General features: G+C 34.9%; 1 pseudogene; it reads right to left on the bottom strand.

The window, feature by feature from the left end:
• Positions 1-880: 880 nt before the first annotated feature.
• The window catches only part of LOC116867270, a 31,049-nt pseudogene continuing 18,844 nt past the window's right edge, over positions 881-13,085 (bottom strand).

Raw genomic sequence — 13,085 nt, 5'->3', positions numbered from 1 at the left:
GGCTACACTGAGACACATTATAATTAAATTGCCAAAAGTCAAAGACAAAAAATTTTAAGAGCAGTAAGATAAAAGAGAGAAGTTACACACAAGGGACTCCCCTTAAGACCATAGGTGGATTTCAACAGAAACTTTGCAGGACAGGAGAGAAAAGAATGACATATTCAAACTATTGAAAAAAAATAGCTGTCAGCCAAAAATTTTATACCTGCCAAAGTGGTCCTTCAGAAACAAAGGAAGGAAAATAAGGCTTGCTCAAACAAACAAAAGCTGAGAAAGTTCATTACCAGTAGATCTGCCTTACAAAAATGTTAAAGGGAGTTCTTTAAGTTGAAGTAAAATAATGCTAATTAGCATCATCAAAACAGAGGTGCCTGGGTGGTTCAGTCAGTTAAACGTCCAACTATTGATTTTGGCTCAGGTGATCATTCTAGGGTCCTAGGATTGAGTCCCGCATCGGGATCCTTGCTCAGCAGGGAGCCTGCTTCCCCTTCTGCCTGCTGCTCCCCCTGCTTGTGCTCTCTCTTTCCCTCTCTCTGACAAATAAATAAATAAAATATTTTAAAAAATGTAAATTTTAAAATATGTAAACATTTTTAAATTTTTAAAAATTAAAAAAAAATGAAACAACAATAACGTAAAATGTGAGAGGGAGAAGTAAAAGTGTAAAGTATGATAATTCTGTGGAAGTTAGGCTGTTATCATTTTCAAATAGTCTTAAAAATGTTTAAAGTTTTGTTTTTTTGTTTTTTTTTTTCAGTTTAAAGATCACAGTTTATCTTTCTATAATTAGATCAAGAGAAAAAAATGAAGACCCCACTGGTAGCAGGAAGAAGCAAGAGTCTTCTAGGGTCTGGCATTTGATAAGATAGATATTCACTTACTGTGCATTTCCATTGTTTTTCCATGGCAGAACATATAGTAGAGACTTGGGAATGTACATGCCTGAAGCCAGGTTACTCTCATGTTCCAGAACTATGTTGCTTACAGGACTGTTGTTGCCACAGTATTTGGCTGTGACCCAGACCAATGGGTGCTAGTCTGTTCCCACAGACCTTTATCTCAGTCTTCATCACAAAGAGGACACTGCCATGTGCTCTCAGCCAGAGTTTCTTGTCCAAGGTTCCTGGTTTGGTTGACCACATTCTGCTCAATACAATCTTCATCATCACAGCTTGAGATATGATGACTAATTTTGGCCCAAGGAACATGATGGTGAGTGTTAAAGGGATAAGTAGCAGATTTGTGACATCAAGATGATGCTTTCTGTACTTGATAAGATGATAAGGAAACCTGCATACCCTGATCCAGTGGTTTTTATTACAGGGGCATTGTAATAGCCTTTAGAGTCCAGGGAATTGATGTGAGTTTCTTCTATGTTGAAAATGAAGGAGCTGAATACAAGTGCTCAGTGGAGGCATGTTCTCCCCACAGTCACCTCTCTACATCTGTACCCCAGCAACATTCACATCTGGCCTAAGACATTTTACATAAACCTCACAATAACCACAAGAAAAATATTAACAATAATTACTCAAAAGACCAGTATAAAGAAGTCAAAGCACACTGATATCAAAGGATATTAAAACACATTAAAAAAAGATAGCAGTATAAGAAGCAAGGAACAACGGATCTACAAAACAAGCAGAAAACAGTGAAAATCAGGGCAATAGTAAATCTTACCTATAAATAACTACCTTAAATGTAAGCAGATCAAAGTATCAATTCAAAAGACAGAGAATGGCTGAAGGAATAAAAAAAGCAAGGTCTAACAACATTCTGCCTATAAGAGGCTCACTTTAGCCTTAAAGACACATAGACTGAAAGTGAAGGAATAGAAAAAGACATTTCAAGCAAACAGTAACCATCAAAAGGCAGGAGGAACTGTATGTATATCAGACAAAATAGACTTTAAACTAAAAATGGTATAAACAGAAAAAGAAGGTGATTATATATACTGATAAAGGGATCAATACATCTAGAGGATATAAAATTTACAAATATTTATGCATCCAATAGCAGAGCACCTAAATATACAAAGCAAAAACTTAAAGAGCCAAAGGAGAGATAAACTATGATATAATAATAGTTGGAGACTTTAATACCCCACTCTCAACAATTATCAAGAAATAATCAACAAGAAAACAAGAGATTTGTATAATACCTTAGACCAAATGAACCTAACAAACACATATAGAACATGTTATCCAACAACAGCAGAATACACATTTTTTTCAAGCATACATGGAACATTATCTAGGATAGACCATATGTTAGACCACAAAACAAATCTTAGAAAATTGAAGAAGATTGAAATCATGCCAAGTATCTTCTCTGACCACAATGGCATGAAACTAAAAATCATGAGGAGGAGGAAAACTGGAAAATTTACAGACTCAGGAGAATTAAACAATATTCTCCTGTACAACCAAAGGATCAAAGAAGAAATAAAAAAGTTTCTTGAAACAAACAAATATGGAAACACAACTTGCCAGAATTTATGGGATGTAGTAAAAGCAGTTCTAAGGAGGAAGTTTCTAATAATAAACTTCTACACTAAGAAGAAAGAAAGATCCCAAATAAACAACCCAATGATGCCTTAAGAAACAGGGAAAAAACAAAGTGAACCCAAATTTAACAGAAGAAAAGAAATAATAAATATTAGAAAAGAAATTAAATAGAGAACAGAAAAACAATAGAAATGACTGACCAAATAGTTTGTTCTTTGAGAAAATAAAATTGACAAATCCTTAGCTAGACTAACCAAGCAAAACAAAACAAAACAAAAAGGACTAAAATCAACAAAATTATAAATTAAAAAAAAAGACATTCGACTGATACCACAGAGATTCAAATGCTCAGAATTTGCCGACAATCTGGATGGCCTAGAAGAAATGGAAAAATTCTTAGAAATATATTTCTTGGGGTGCCTGGGTGGCTTAATGACTATTAAGCATCTGCCTTCAGTTCAGGTCATGATCCCAGGGTTCTGGGATGGAGCCTCGTATCAAGCTCCTTGCTCAACAGGGAGCCTGTTTCTCCCTCTCCAGTTACCTTGTGTTTGTGTTCCCTCTCTTGCTCTCTCTATCATTAATAAATAAAATCTTAAAAAAAAAAAAGAAATATATTACTTACCATGACTAAACAGGAAGAAATAGAAAATTTGAATATACTAATTACTAGTAAGGAGGTTGAATCAATAATCAAAAATCTCCCAATTAAGAAAAACCAGGACCAAATTGCTTCCCTGGTGAATTTTACCACTTAAAGAATAATAAATATCAATCTTTCTCAAACCCCTCCAAAAAATGAAAAAGAAAGAACACTTCCAAACTCATTTTACAAGAACAGCATTGTTCTGACACCAAAACCAGAAGAGGACACTGCAAAAAAAAAAAAAAAAAGGAACACCCACAACAAAAAAACAAATCTGCAGACCAGTCGTTATTCTTGATGAATAAAGATGAAAAAATTCTTAATGAAATATGAGCAAATCAAATTCAGCAGGAAATTAAAAGGATCATTTACCATGACCAAGTAGGATTTATCCCTGTGATGCAAAGATGGCTCAACATATGCAAACCCATCAATGTGACATTAATGGAATGAAAGAAAATAATCATGTGATTATCTCAAAAGACTCAGAAAAAGCATTCAATGAAATTCAACATCGATTCATGATTAAAAAAAAAAAACTCCTAAAAAATTAGTCCTTGAAGGAATATATCTCAGCATAATAAAGGCCATATATGACAAGCTGACAGTGAGCATCATACTCAATAATGAAAGAATGAAAATTTTTCTTTTATGGTAAGGGACAAGACAAAGGTCCCCACACCTACCAATCCTGTTCAACATAGCACTGGAAGTCCTAACTATAGCATTCAGACAAGTAAAAGAAATAAGAGGTGTCAGAATTGTAAAGGACAAAGTTAAAATTGCCTGATTTGAAGATGACATGATTTTATATATAGAAAAACCCAAAGTCTCAACTCAAAAACTTTAAGATCTAATCAATGAATTCAGTAAATTTGCAAGATACAAAATTAACATACAAAAATCACTGGTATTTCTATACACTAACACCAAAATTTCTGAAAAATGAAATGAAGAAGCCAATCCCATTTACAACAGCATCAAAAAGGATAAAACATTTAGGAATAAATTTAAGTAAGGAGGGAAAAGATCTCTACACTGAAAACTATAAGACACTGACGTAACAAACTGAAGAAGATGCAAATAAATGAAAAGGTGTCTCATGTTCCTGAATCGAAAGAATTAATGTTATTAAAATATGAATACTTCCAAAAGCCATCTGTAGACTTAATGCAATCTCTATCAAGATTCCAATGGTATTTAATTGGATAATCACATGTAAAAGAATGAAGCTGGACCCATATATTATACCACTCACAAAAAATAACTTGAAATGGATAAAAGACTTAAATATAAGACCTGAAACCAGTAAACACCTAGAAGAAACTCCGAGAAGAAAACAGAAACCAAGCTCCCTGGCATGGGTCTCAGTAATAATTTTTTTGTATAAAATAACAAAAGCACAAGCAATAAAAATAAAAAATAAGCAAATGGTACTGCATCAAACTAAAAAGCTTTCGCACAGCAAAAGATACTATCAATAAAGTGAAAAGACAATCTACATAATAGGAAACATTATTTGCAAACCATGTATCTGGTAAGGGTTAATATCCAAAAAATACAAAGAACTCATAACAACTCAATAACAAAACAAAACAGAACAAAAGAATAAAAACAACTTAAAATACAGGAAAAGGACTCAAACATTTCTCCAAATAAAATACACATAAGGCCAACACTTATGAAAAGATGCTCAAACTCACTAGTAATTAGAGAAATACAAATTAAAACTACAATGACGATTAGAATGGTCATCATCAAAAAGACAAAAGATAACAATGCTGGTGTGGATGTGGAGAAAAGGGAATCCTCCTGCACTGCTGATGGAATTGTAAATTGGTACAGCCACTATGGAAGACAGTATGGAGGATACTCAAAAAGATTAAAAATGAGAACTGCCATATGATCCAGCAATTTCATTTTGGGATTATATCCAATTGTATGGAAAACACTGACCTGAAAAGGTATCTGTGCCCCCATGTTCATAGAGCATTATTTATAATAGCCAGAACATGGAAACAACCAACCAAAGTGTTTATCAATGAATGGATAAAAAAGTTGTGGTGTATATATTCAATGGGATATTATTCAGCCATAAGAGATAAGGAACTCCTACCATTTGTGACAAAAATGAATGGACCTTGAAGGTATTATGGTAAGTTTAGTAAGTTAGAGAACAACAAATAACTGGATGATCTCACTTCTATGTGGAATCTAAAAAACAAAAACAAAAGACAGGAAAAAAACCCCTAATTCATAGAAAAAGAGACCAGACTTGTGGTCACCAAAAGGAGTAGAGGGAGGGAGAATCAGGGGAAGATGATCAAAAGGTACAAGCCTTCAGTTGCAAGATAAATAAGTACTGGGATGTAATATACAACATAATGACTATAGGTAATACCACAGTATAATATACACAAAAGTTGTTAACAGAGTAAGTCATCATCGGAGATGAATTATCTCTAAGAATTATCATAAGGAGAATTTTTTCATTTATTCTTTCTTTTCTTTATATACAAGAAAATGGATATTAGCTGAAGCTATTGTGATAGTCATTCCACAATATATGCAAATCAATAATGATGTTAAACTTCTATGGTGATGTATATCAATTATTTCTTAAGAATACTGGGGCAAAAGAGAAAATTTTTTCTTAAGAGAATAGATGTTGCTATCACAGAGACCTGCTTTGACTATGTCTTTGACATTAACCATTTAAAGTTGTATATATTATTTAACATCTGCACTTGAGTTTCCTAACCTGTAAAATATATAGCATTTTTATTGTATTACTGGGAATAGTAAATGAATAAATGTATATAAAATGTTTGGTACAGAGCAAACCTTCAACAAATGCTCAATTTCTACAAAACAACTTCCTCAAAATAATCTGCCAATACTGTATCTTTCTTTACAAAAGAGTATCTTAATAATGGTGGTGAAAATTAATTTTCCAATCACATCTATAACTAAATTTTCTTCCAAAATAGTTTGGCCACAAACATGGGTATGACTCTTCTTTTTAATCATGAAAAAACAAAGGTTTATTTGAGATGATCTTTTAGGTCACAAAATTATAATACTGTTTAATTTTAATTTTTTTTTGCTATAGAAGAGTCTGTCATTTCAAATATAATGAGCATTAGTATATAGGTCACATAAATCAGGCATAGCATTAATCTGTTTAATATTTTAGGATTTTTTGTTACTATTCTTCAAAGAGATAGCTGATTATATTGAAGTTAAATGGAAACCAAATAAAGATTATGAAACTCAGTGAAATTCATGGTGAGAAAATGAAGAGACTACTGACACAGTCTAATCAAATGAGGGGTCCTCCTCACAGATAAGCAAAGCTAAGGGGTGTCAGAGGCACTGGTCACTGTGTCTGCAACACATTAATTGAGGTTTGAAGTCACTGGGTCTATAGCCTTCTTAAATCCTACATCCAAGGTTTCTCAATATACATTTGACCCTATTTCTCCAAAAAAGATTTAAAATAAATCCCAGGGGTGCCTGGGTAGCTCAGTGGGTTAAGCCTCTGCCTTCAGCTCAGGTCATGATCCCAGGGTCCTGGGATCGAGCCCCACATCTGGCTCTCTGCTCAGCAAGGAGCCTGCTTCCTCCTCTCTTTCTCTACCTGCCTCTCTGCCTACTTGTGATCTCTGTCTGTCAAATAAATAAATAAAATCTTTTAAAAAATGAATAAAATAAAATAAATAATAAAGAAAAAAAAATAAATCCCAGTTCCTGAGATGAAATGCTATTCTTTATTTAATTTCATTACTCTTTCTCAGTTTGTGGGGGGGGGGGGGGGGGGGGGGAGGTTGTTGTTGTTGTTATTGTTTTGTATGGCTGTGTTCCAACAGTACACAAAAGAGCCACTGGTATAAACTGATACAGAAGTAGTAGCCTTGATATCTCTGCTACTTATATTTCTGCTTCCCACAGTATGGAGACTCTCTCGACATTATGATTTAAGATTATTTTTAGATGTTGTTAAAAAATAGGTTCCATTTAGAGACACTTGAGAGATGCAAAACAAGAAGAATGAAATAAAAAATATACCCTTAAATGCTATTTGTCCTATCTTTCTAGACAATTTGGGATCTGTAATAACTCATCATGGCCTTATAACCTAAACAAGACAAACATATTTGGAGTTTTGACCACCTCACAGCTACCAACCTGGGAAGTGCATGGAAAAAGCTAGGAAAGCAGTGCTTTGCAGGTATGCATTTTTCCTTTAAGATACAGTCTCTTTTTCATTAGTTTCCACATCCTCTAGAGAAAAAAAAACGGGAGAAAGTCAAATGCAATATTTGATTCAAATTTAAACCCATAAATTTGTCAGTTTGAATTGCTGCTTTCTTTCCAAAGGCATTTAAAACAATTTACTTTTCTTATTGGCCGCAACTGACTATGATCTCAGCTTCCTTGAAAAGGGACTCTGTTAAGTCTGAGAGAATGTGGGTATGTGGCTCCCCCCAGCGGCCACTGGGAATGTCAGCACAGTTCGAAGAGGGGGAGAAAGTGATGCTTTGAATATCCCCTACCAAGGCCTGCTGTCCAATCTTCTTCACCACCTCGTAACAGCTGGTATGTATGTAAAGATGACACGAAAAACAGGTAGAGGTCAAATCCAGGAGGAGTTCCCTTGTGTAGAAAATCAAGTTAAAGTAATGAAAGTACCAAGATAAAATTTCCAAGAACTTCTGAATCTTCAGTAACACGGCTAAACTTGAGGGAGAAGAGATGGCCAAGGAAGAGAAAGGAGCAAGGCTTTATCCCACACAGCCTTTCACTTAATAGTTTAACAGTTTCAGATTTAGAAAAGAGTAGAAGGAAAAAACCATAACATCAGGGGACAAGCTAATATCAGAATATTCAGAAGCTGCCATGCAATTTGGAGTGAAAACGTACACAATAAAAAACTTGAATGTACTGGAATATATTCCAGCTGGAATATATTCCAGCTGAGAGCCCACAATATCAGCAACTCCCAGGGGCTCCAGGCAGACACTCAGAGATTCACTGCATCAGAATCATCAGAATTTCTCTGCCTCAGCCCAGGTTTCAACCCTATCCCACATACAACATTGCCTTGACTCTCTTGAGGGTTCGACCTTCACAGCAGCCTCTAAATTGAAAGCACAGCTTCTGAGAAGGGAAAATGCTTTGGAATAAAGATGGGCAGATACATCTGCCTTTCAAATTTTTAAGCCTCCATATTTGGCAGCGCCAGTGAACCCACAGGCACTGCGCACAGACAATTCACAGCCATGGTGACTGCTCTGATAAGAACCAGGAGGGAGGCTAGGCTAACCCCTCCTACCAACAAGTCTGAGAGCTTGTCCCACCTCTTAAATGTGTCTCCTTCACAAATTCATGCAAAAGAACTCCTCCTTGGCTTTGTCCCTTTTCTGGTCTCTTTTCTTCTATTTTTTACCTCTACCTGGCCTCTGGTCCCTAACAGTCACCTCTACCAGGTCACTTTCCTCTACCTCCAAACACTGTTCTTTTCTGAGCATGACTTCTCCATTTCCCTTAATCTTCATCTAATGAACTTTCCTCAGCCTCCTGTTATTACTAACATGTGAAGCAATCTGTTAAGGGATAAATTACTGAAGAGGTTCTGCTACAAAACATTACAGAGTCATAGAGCTTAGAGCCCCAAAGGGTCTCAAAATATAATGTGGCAGAGCTTTTAGCTTACAGGCTGTTAAGGTACCTCTTGGAATTTTTCAGATGCTGAAATTGAGGCTTAAAGCAAGTAAGTGTCTTGCCCACTGATAATTACCTGGAATTTGCAGCTTCGTAAGACATAATATTTCCCATTATAAATACCACCTCTTACACATAACAACATGGAAAAAGTTTTGAGAAAAGGGTTAGGTTTTTTGTATTCATTGAGCGTTGTCACTTAAATAAGAAGCCACCTGACAACACTTGTGCTTGAATCCCAGTATTAGAAACAACCTACTTTTTAATTATAACTATTTTGTCTTTTACATTCTTCCTTTTTCTTCTTTACTTCAGTATGAATAATTAGCCCTTTTTTAGGTAAATGTCTCTTCTCTGGCTATTGTGTATGAACACAAATATGTTCTCATTTTAAGGTATATTTTTTCACCTGCCAGCTGTCATTAAAAATTACATCTGCAAAAAGCAAGCCTACCTCATGGTTTTTTATGTTCTGTTTTGCCCATGAAGGTTAATTGCAGTTCTGCTCCCATAGCTTCCTCACTGCTGTGGAGTTAACCATGGGTTTGCTGTGCTGGGAAAGGTTTATCAAAGGTCTGGAATGCAAAACAATGGCAACAATAAATACCAATTAGACCCAAGCCCTCTGCTCCCACTGCCTGCACAGGCTGAAGAAGCAGACCCAGTTTGACTTCAGTGAGACTGGGGTCTCCTACAGCCACTGAAGAGGCTGGAGACCTGTTTCCAAGACAACGTTTAGATCACAGGTTTTCCTGCCTGATTAATATGGTAACACGGACGGGCAAGTGAGCAGCATCTCGGGCCTCTACCTTCTCAAAACAGCTTCTCTTGAGGTCTTGCAATTGTATCGGGCCTTAACTAACCAATTAGGAATATGAGCGATATGGGCATCTGTCACCTGGAGTTTACTTTGTCACGGGCTAACAATACAAGAAACTGAAATTGGGACTTGGTTGTAGGACAAAAAATACCTAAAGCAAAATAAAAACATATACTTTCCAATTTGGACAGACTTACGCATTTCTCACCTGTCTTGTGTATTTTTCCCTTTTTAAAATTATTTGCTTTTGAAAATGGAATAAAAATTATAGGTAGAGTTATCTAAGAACATATATATGTAGTGATATATAAACTATTCTATCACATCAGGAAGATGGGATTCCCTTTAAAACACTCAGTTATTTGAATTAAACAAAATTGCTAGTGATTTAACCAAATCATTGAAATAGTGACACAAATACTAGCTACAGTGACCTCTAGTGTTCTAATGGCTAAAGAATCAACAGTTGTAAAAGCTGCCTGCCCCATTCATTGCAATTAACAAATATAAAATCAAATTATAATTTCTGAAAATGAAAGACCTCTAACCAGTAAGTCTTACTTTACTGGTTACCATCTCCATGAAAAGAATATAACAAAATTTGGGGTGCCTGGGTGGCTTGGTCGGTTATGCATCTGTCTGCCTTCTGCTCAGGTCATGATCCTAGGACCCTGGGATTAAGCCCCATATGCAGCTCCCTGCTCAGCAAGGAGTCTGCTTCTCCCTCTCCCACCTCCTGCTCATGCTCTCTCATTCTCTCTCTCAAGTAAATAAATCTTTTTTAAAAAGACTATAACAATAAAATTAAATAATTTTAATTATTAACATTTCACCATCCTAATGTTGTATTTAAGTTTCCAAACATTGCTTATAAGAATACATATCAATATACTTAACATCATATATTTTGTCCCATTTAGTGTGGTTATCAATTTTTTGTAATTTTAGAAAATATTTTAGTTTCTTGACTCCCAACGTGGAAATCAGAAGTTGTAAACAGAAACATCAAAGGATTTCTCACTGGAAAAGGGTTAAGCACTGACACTATACTGAGTGCTTTCAGTGACATGAGTTTAGCTCCGTCTTCCAAAACACAGGTCCTATTAGCCAACAAATGAGATCACTAAAAATAAAAATTTAAGTAGCTATGTAATAGCATTTAGAGAAAAATAACCTAAAATACAGAATGCTTGGAATTCTGCTGTTCAGATTCTAGTCACCTGCAAGAGTGACAAATCTATCAATCTACTTCCATCTGCCCTAAGATGAACCTGGTATGCGAAACAGAAATTGTTTAACTAGGAGATATACTATTATGTCAGTTCTGATAACCTGGTAAGAATCCTGCAATTATGATTTTTCAGAAAAAAAAAAATTCTACCCACTCAGGTCCTACAAATTGATGAACAAGGATTCAAAATAAGAAAATAAGTGATTTACATTTCTCTTCTAATGAATCCTATCCTCCACAAAGAAATAGTGACTGAAAACAAACATTTCTATAATGTCCTCATTTGTGTCTTTCATTTGATCTAAGGCAGGATGGTCCCCTCATCTCATCTGTTCCATAAAGCAGGAGGCATAGTGATCTTGGAATAAGATGCTTAAGTGATAGTGATGTATAGGCTAAGTTCTTGAAAAGTATGGAAAGGCCATACCTCATCCTTTTAAGAGGACACTAAAATCATTAGCTCATATTTCATGAAACATTGCATTTTCATCCTTTCACGCTTTTCATTTATGCTACTGTTGTGAATGGAGACATATAGATGAGAGAAATGAAAAATTAGGAGTAATTAACCTTGAACTAGGACTGTTTTTTATACACAGTACTTGCAACTATGTTTTTCACTTAGCTCTTAAGTCACTGAATGAAGTTCGATTTTTATTACTTAGGTATATTGGGATTTAAAAAAAAAAGAGGGAAGAAATATGTATGTGGATAGATGGTGGGAGCTTTTAAAAGGTACATAAATTGAAGATGAGTTCAACACTCATTGAGACACTAAATCACAAGAAAAATTAAAGTCAAAAGTTGAAGAAAGATTAGTTTTCCTCTTTAAAGTTGACGAGTAAAGATCAGAATAATGCAAGAACTAAGCAAAAAAAAAAAAAAAAGAGGGCTATATGGGGACAGTATAGTTACCAGTGATTCCCCAAAAAGCTAAACACCTATATAGCCCAGAAAAGAAGATCACTGAACTTATGATGATATCAGAGACTCCAGAAACTGGATAAAAGACATTTCCTTTATCTTTAGCAACTCTAGTGTAAGTTAAGAGCATTCAAAATATTATGATATTGGGGCCTCTGGGAATTGTTTGTTTGTATATTATCTGTTAACTTGATGCTTGTTATATTAAACTTCTTTTAAAGATTTATTTATTTATTTTAAAGAGAAAAAGCACATGTGTGGGGAGGGGGAGGCAGAGGAAGAAAGACAAAGAATTCTCAAGCAGACTCCCCACTAAACACAGAGCCAATATGCAGGTCAATGCAGGGCTCGATCCCAGGACACTGAGATCATGACCCAGCTGAAATCAAGAGTCAGACACTTAACCAACTGAGCCACCCAGGCGCCCCTATATTAAACCTCTTTTAAAATAAACTTGTAACAAGAATTCAAAAAATAGGAAGGTTAAAAAAAAGTCTGGCCACTTATACTTCAAGACAAAACTGTGCCAAGAAGATGGCATCTCTTAACTGTGAGACCTTCAAGTCTTCAAGGGTCAGGTAAAAAAGTAAAGAGTTTATACAATTTTACCCCCCTTTTTTTTCCAAAAGATGAGAAATCCTTAAGTTGTTTTAAGTTAATTTTTAAATTAATTCTATAACCTTGAGATTCCATTTATTGTATAGTCATTTTAGTTAATATCACAAAATATATCTTGAAAATAACAAAACATTGATGAAGGAAATTAAATACACAAATGGAAACACATCCTATATTCATGATTGGGAAGACAATATTGTCAAAGTGTCCATACTACTAAAAGCAATCTATAGATTCAATGCAGTCCCTATCAAAATTCCAGTAGCATTTTTTTTACAGAAATAGAAATTTTTTTTAAATTCCACAATTTTATGGACATTGGGGAGGGTATGTGCTATGGTGAGTGCTGTGAAGTGCGTAAACCTGGCAATTCACATACCTGTACCCCTGGCACTAATAATACATTATATGTTACTAAAAAATAAAAAGTAAAAATTTTAAAAAACATGATGAGGCAAAGACATTTCCTATTGTTTTCCCCTCCTTTTAATAAAACTCACTTTCTTGGAAAAAAAAATTCCACAATTTATATGGAACCACATAAGACAACAAATAGCTAAATCTATCCTGAGAAAGACTAAAGCTTGAGGCATCACACTTTCTTTTTTTTTT

This window comes from Lontra canadensis, unplaced genomic scaffold (assembly GCF_010015895.1).
Source record: "Lontra canadensis isolate GAN:19392208 unplaced genomic scaffold, GSC_riverotter_1.0 scaffold1, whole genome shotgun sequence".
NCBI classification, from domain to species: domain Eukaryota; kingdom Metazoa; phylum Chordata; class Mammalia; order Carnivora; family Mustelidae; genus Lontra; species Lontra canadensis.
The sequence above is the reverse complement of the archived record's forward strand: the minus strand, read 5'-3'. Positions and strand labels throughout refer to the sequence as shown.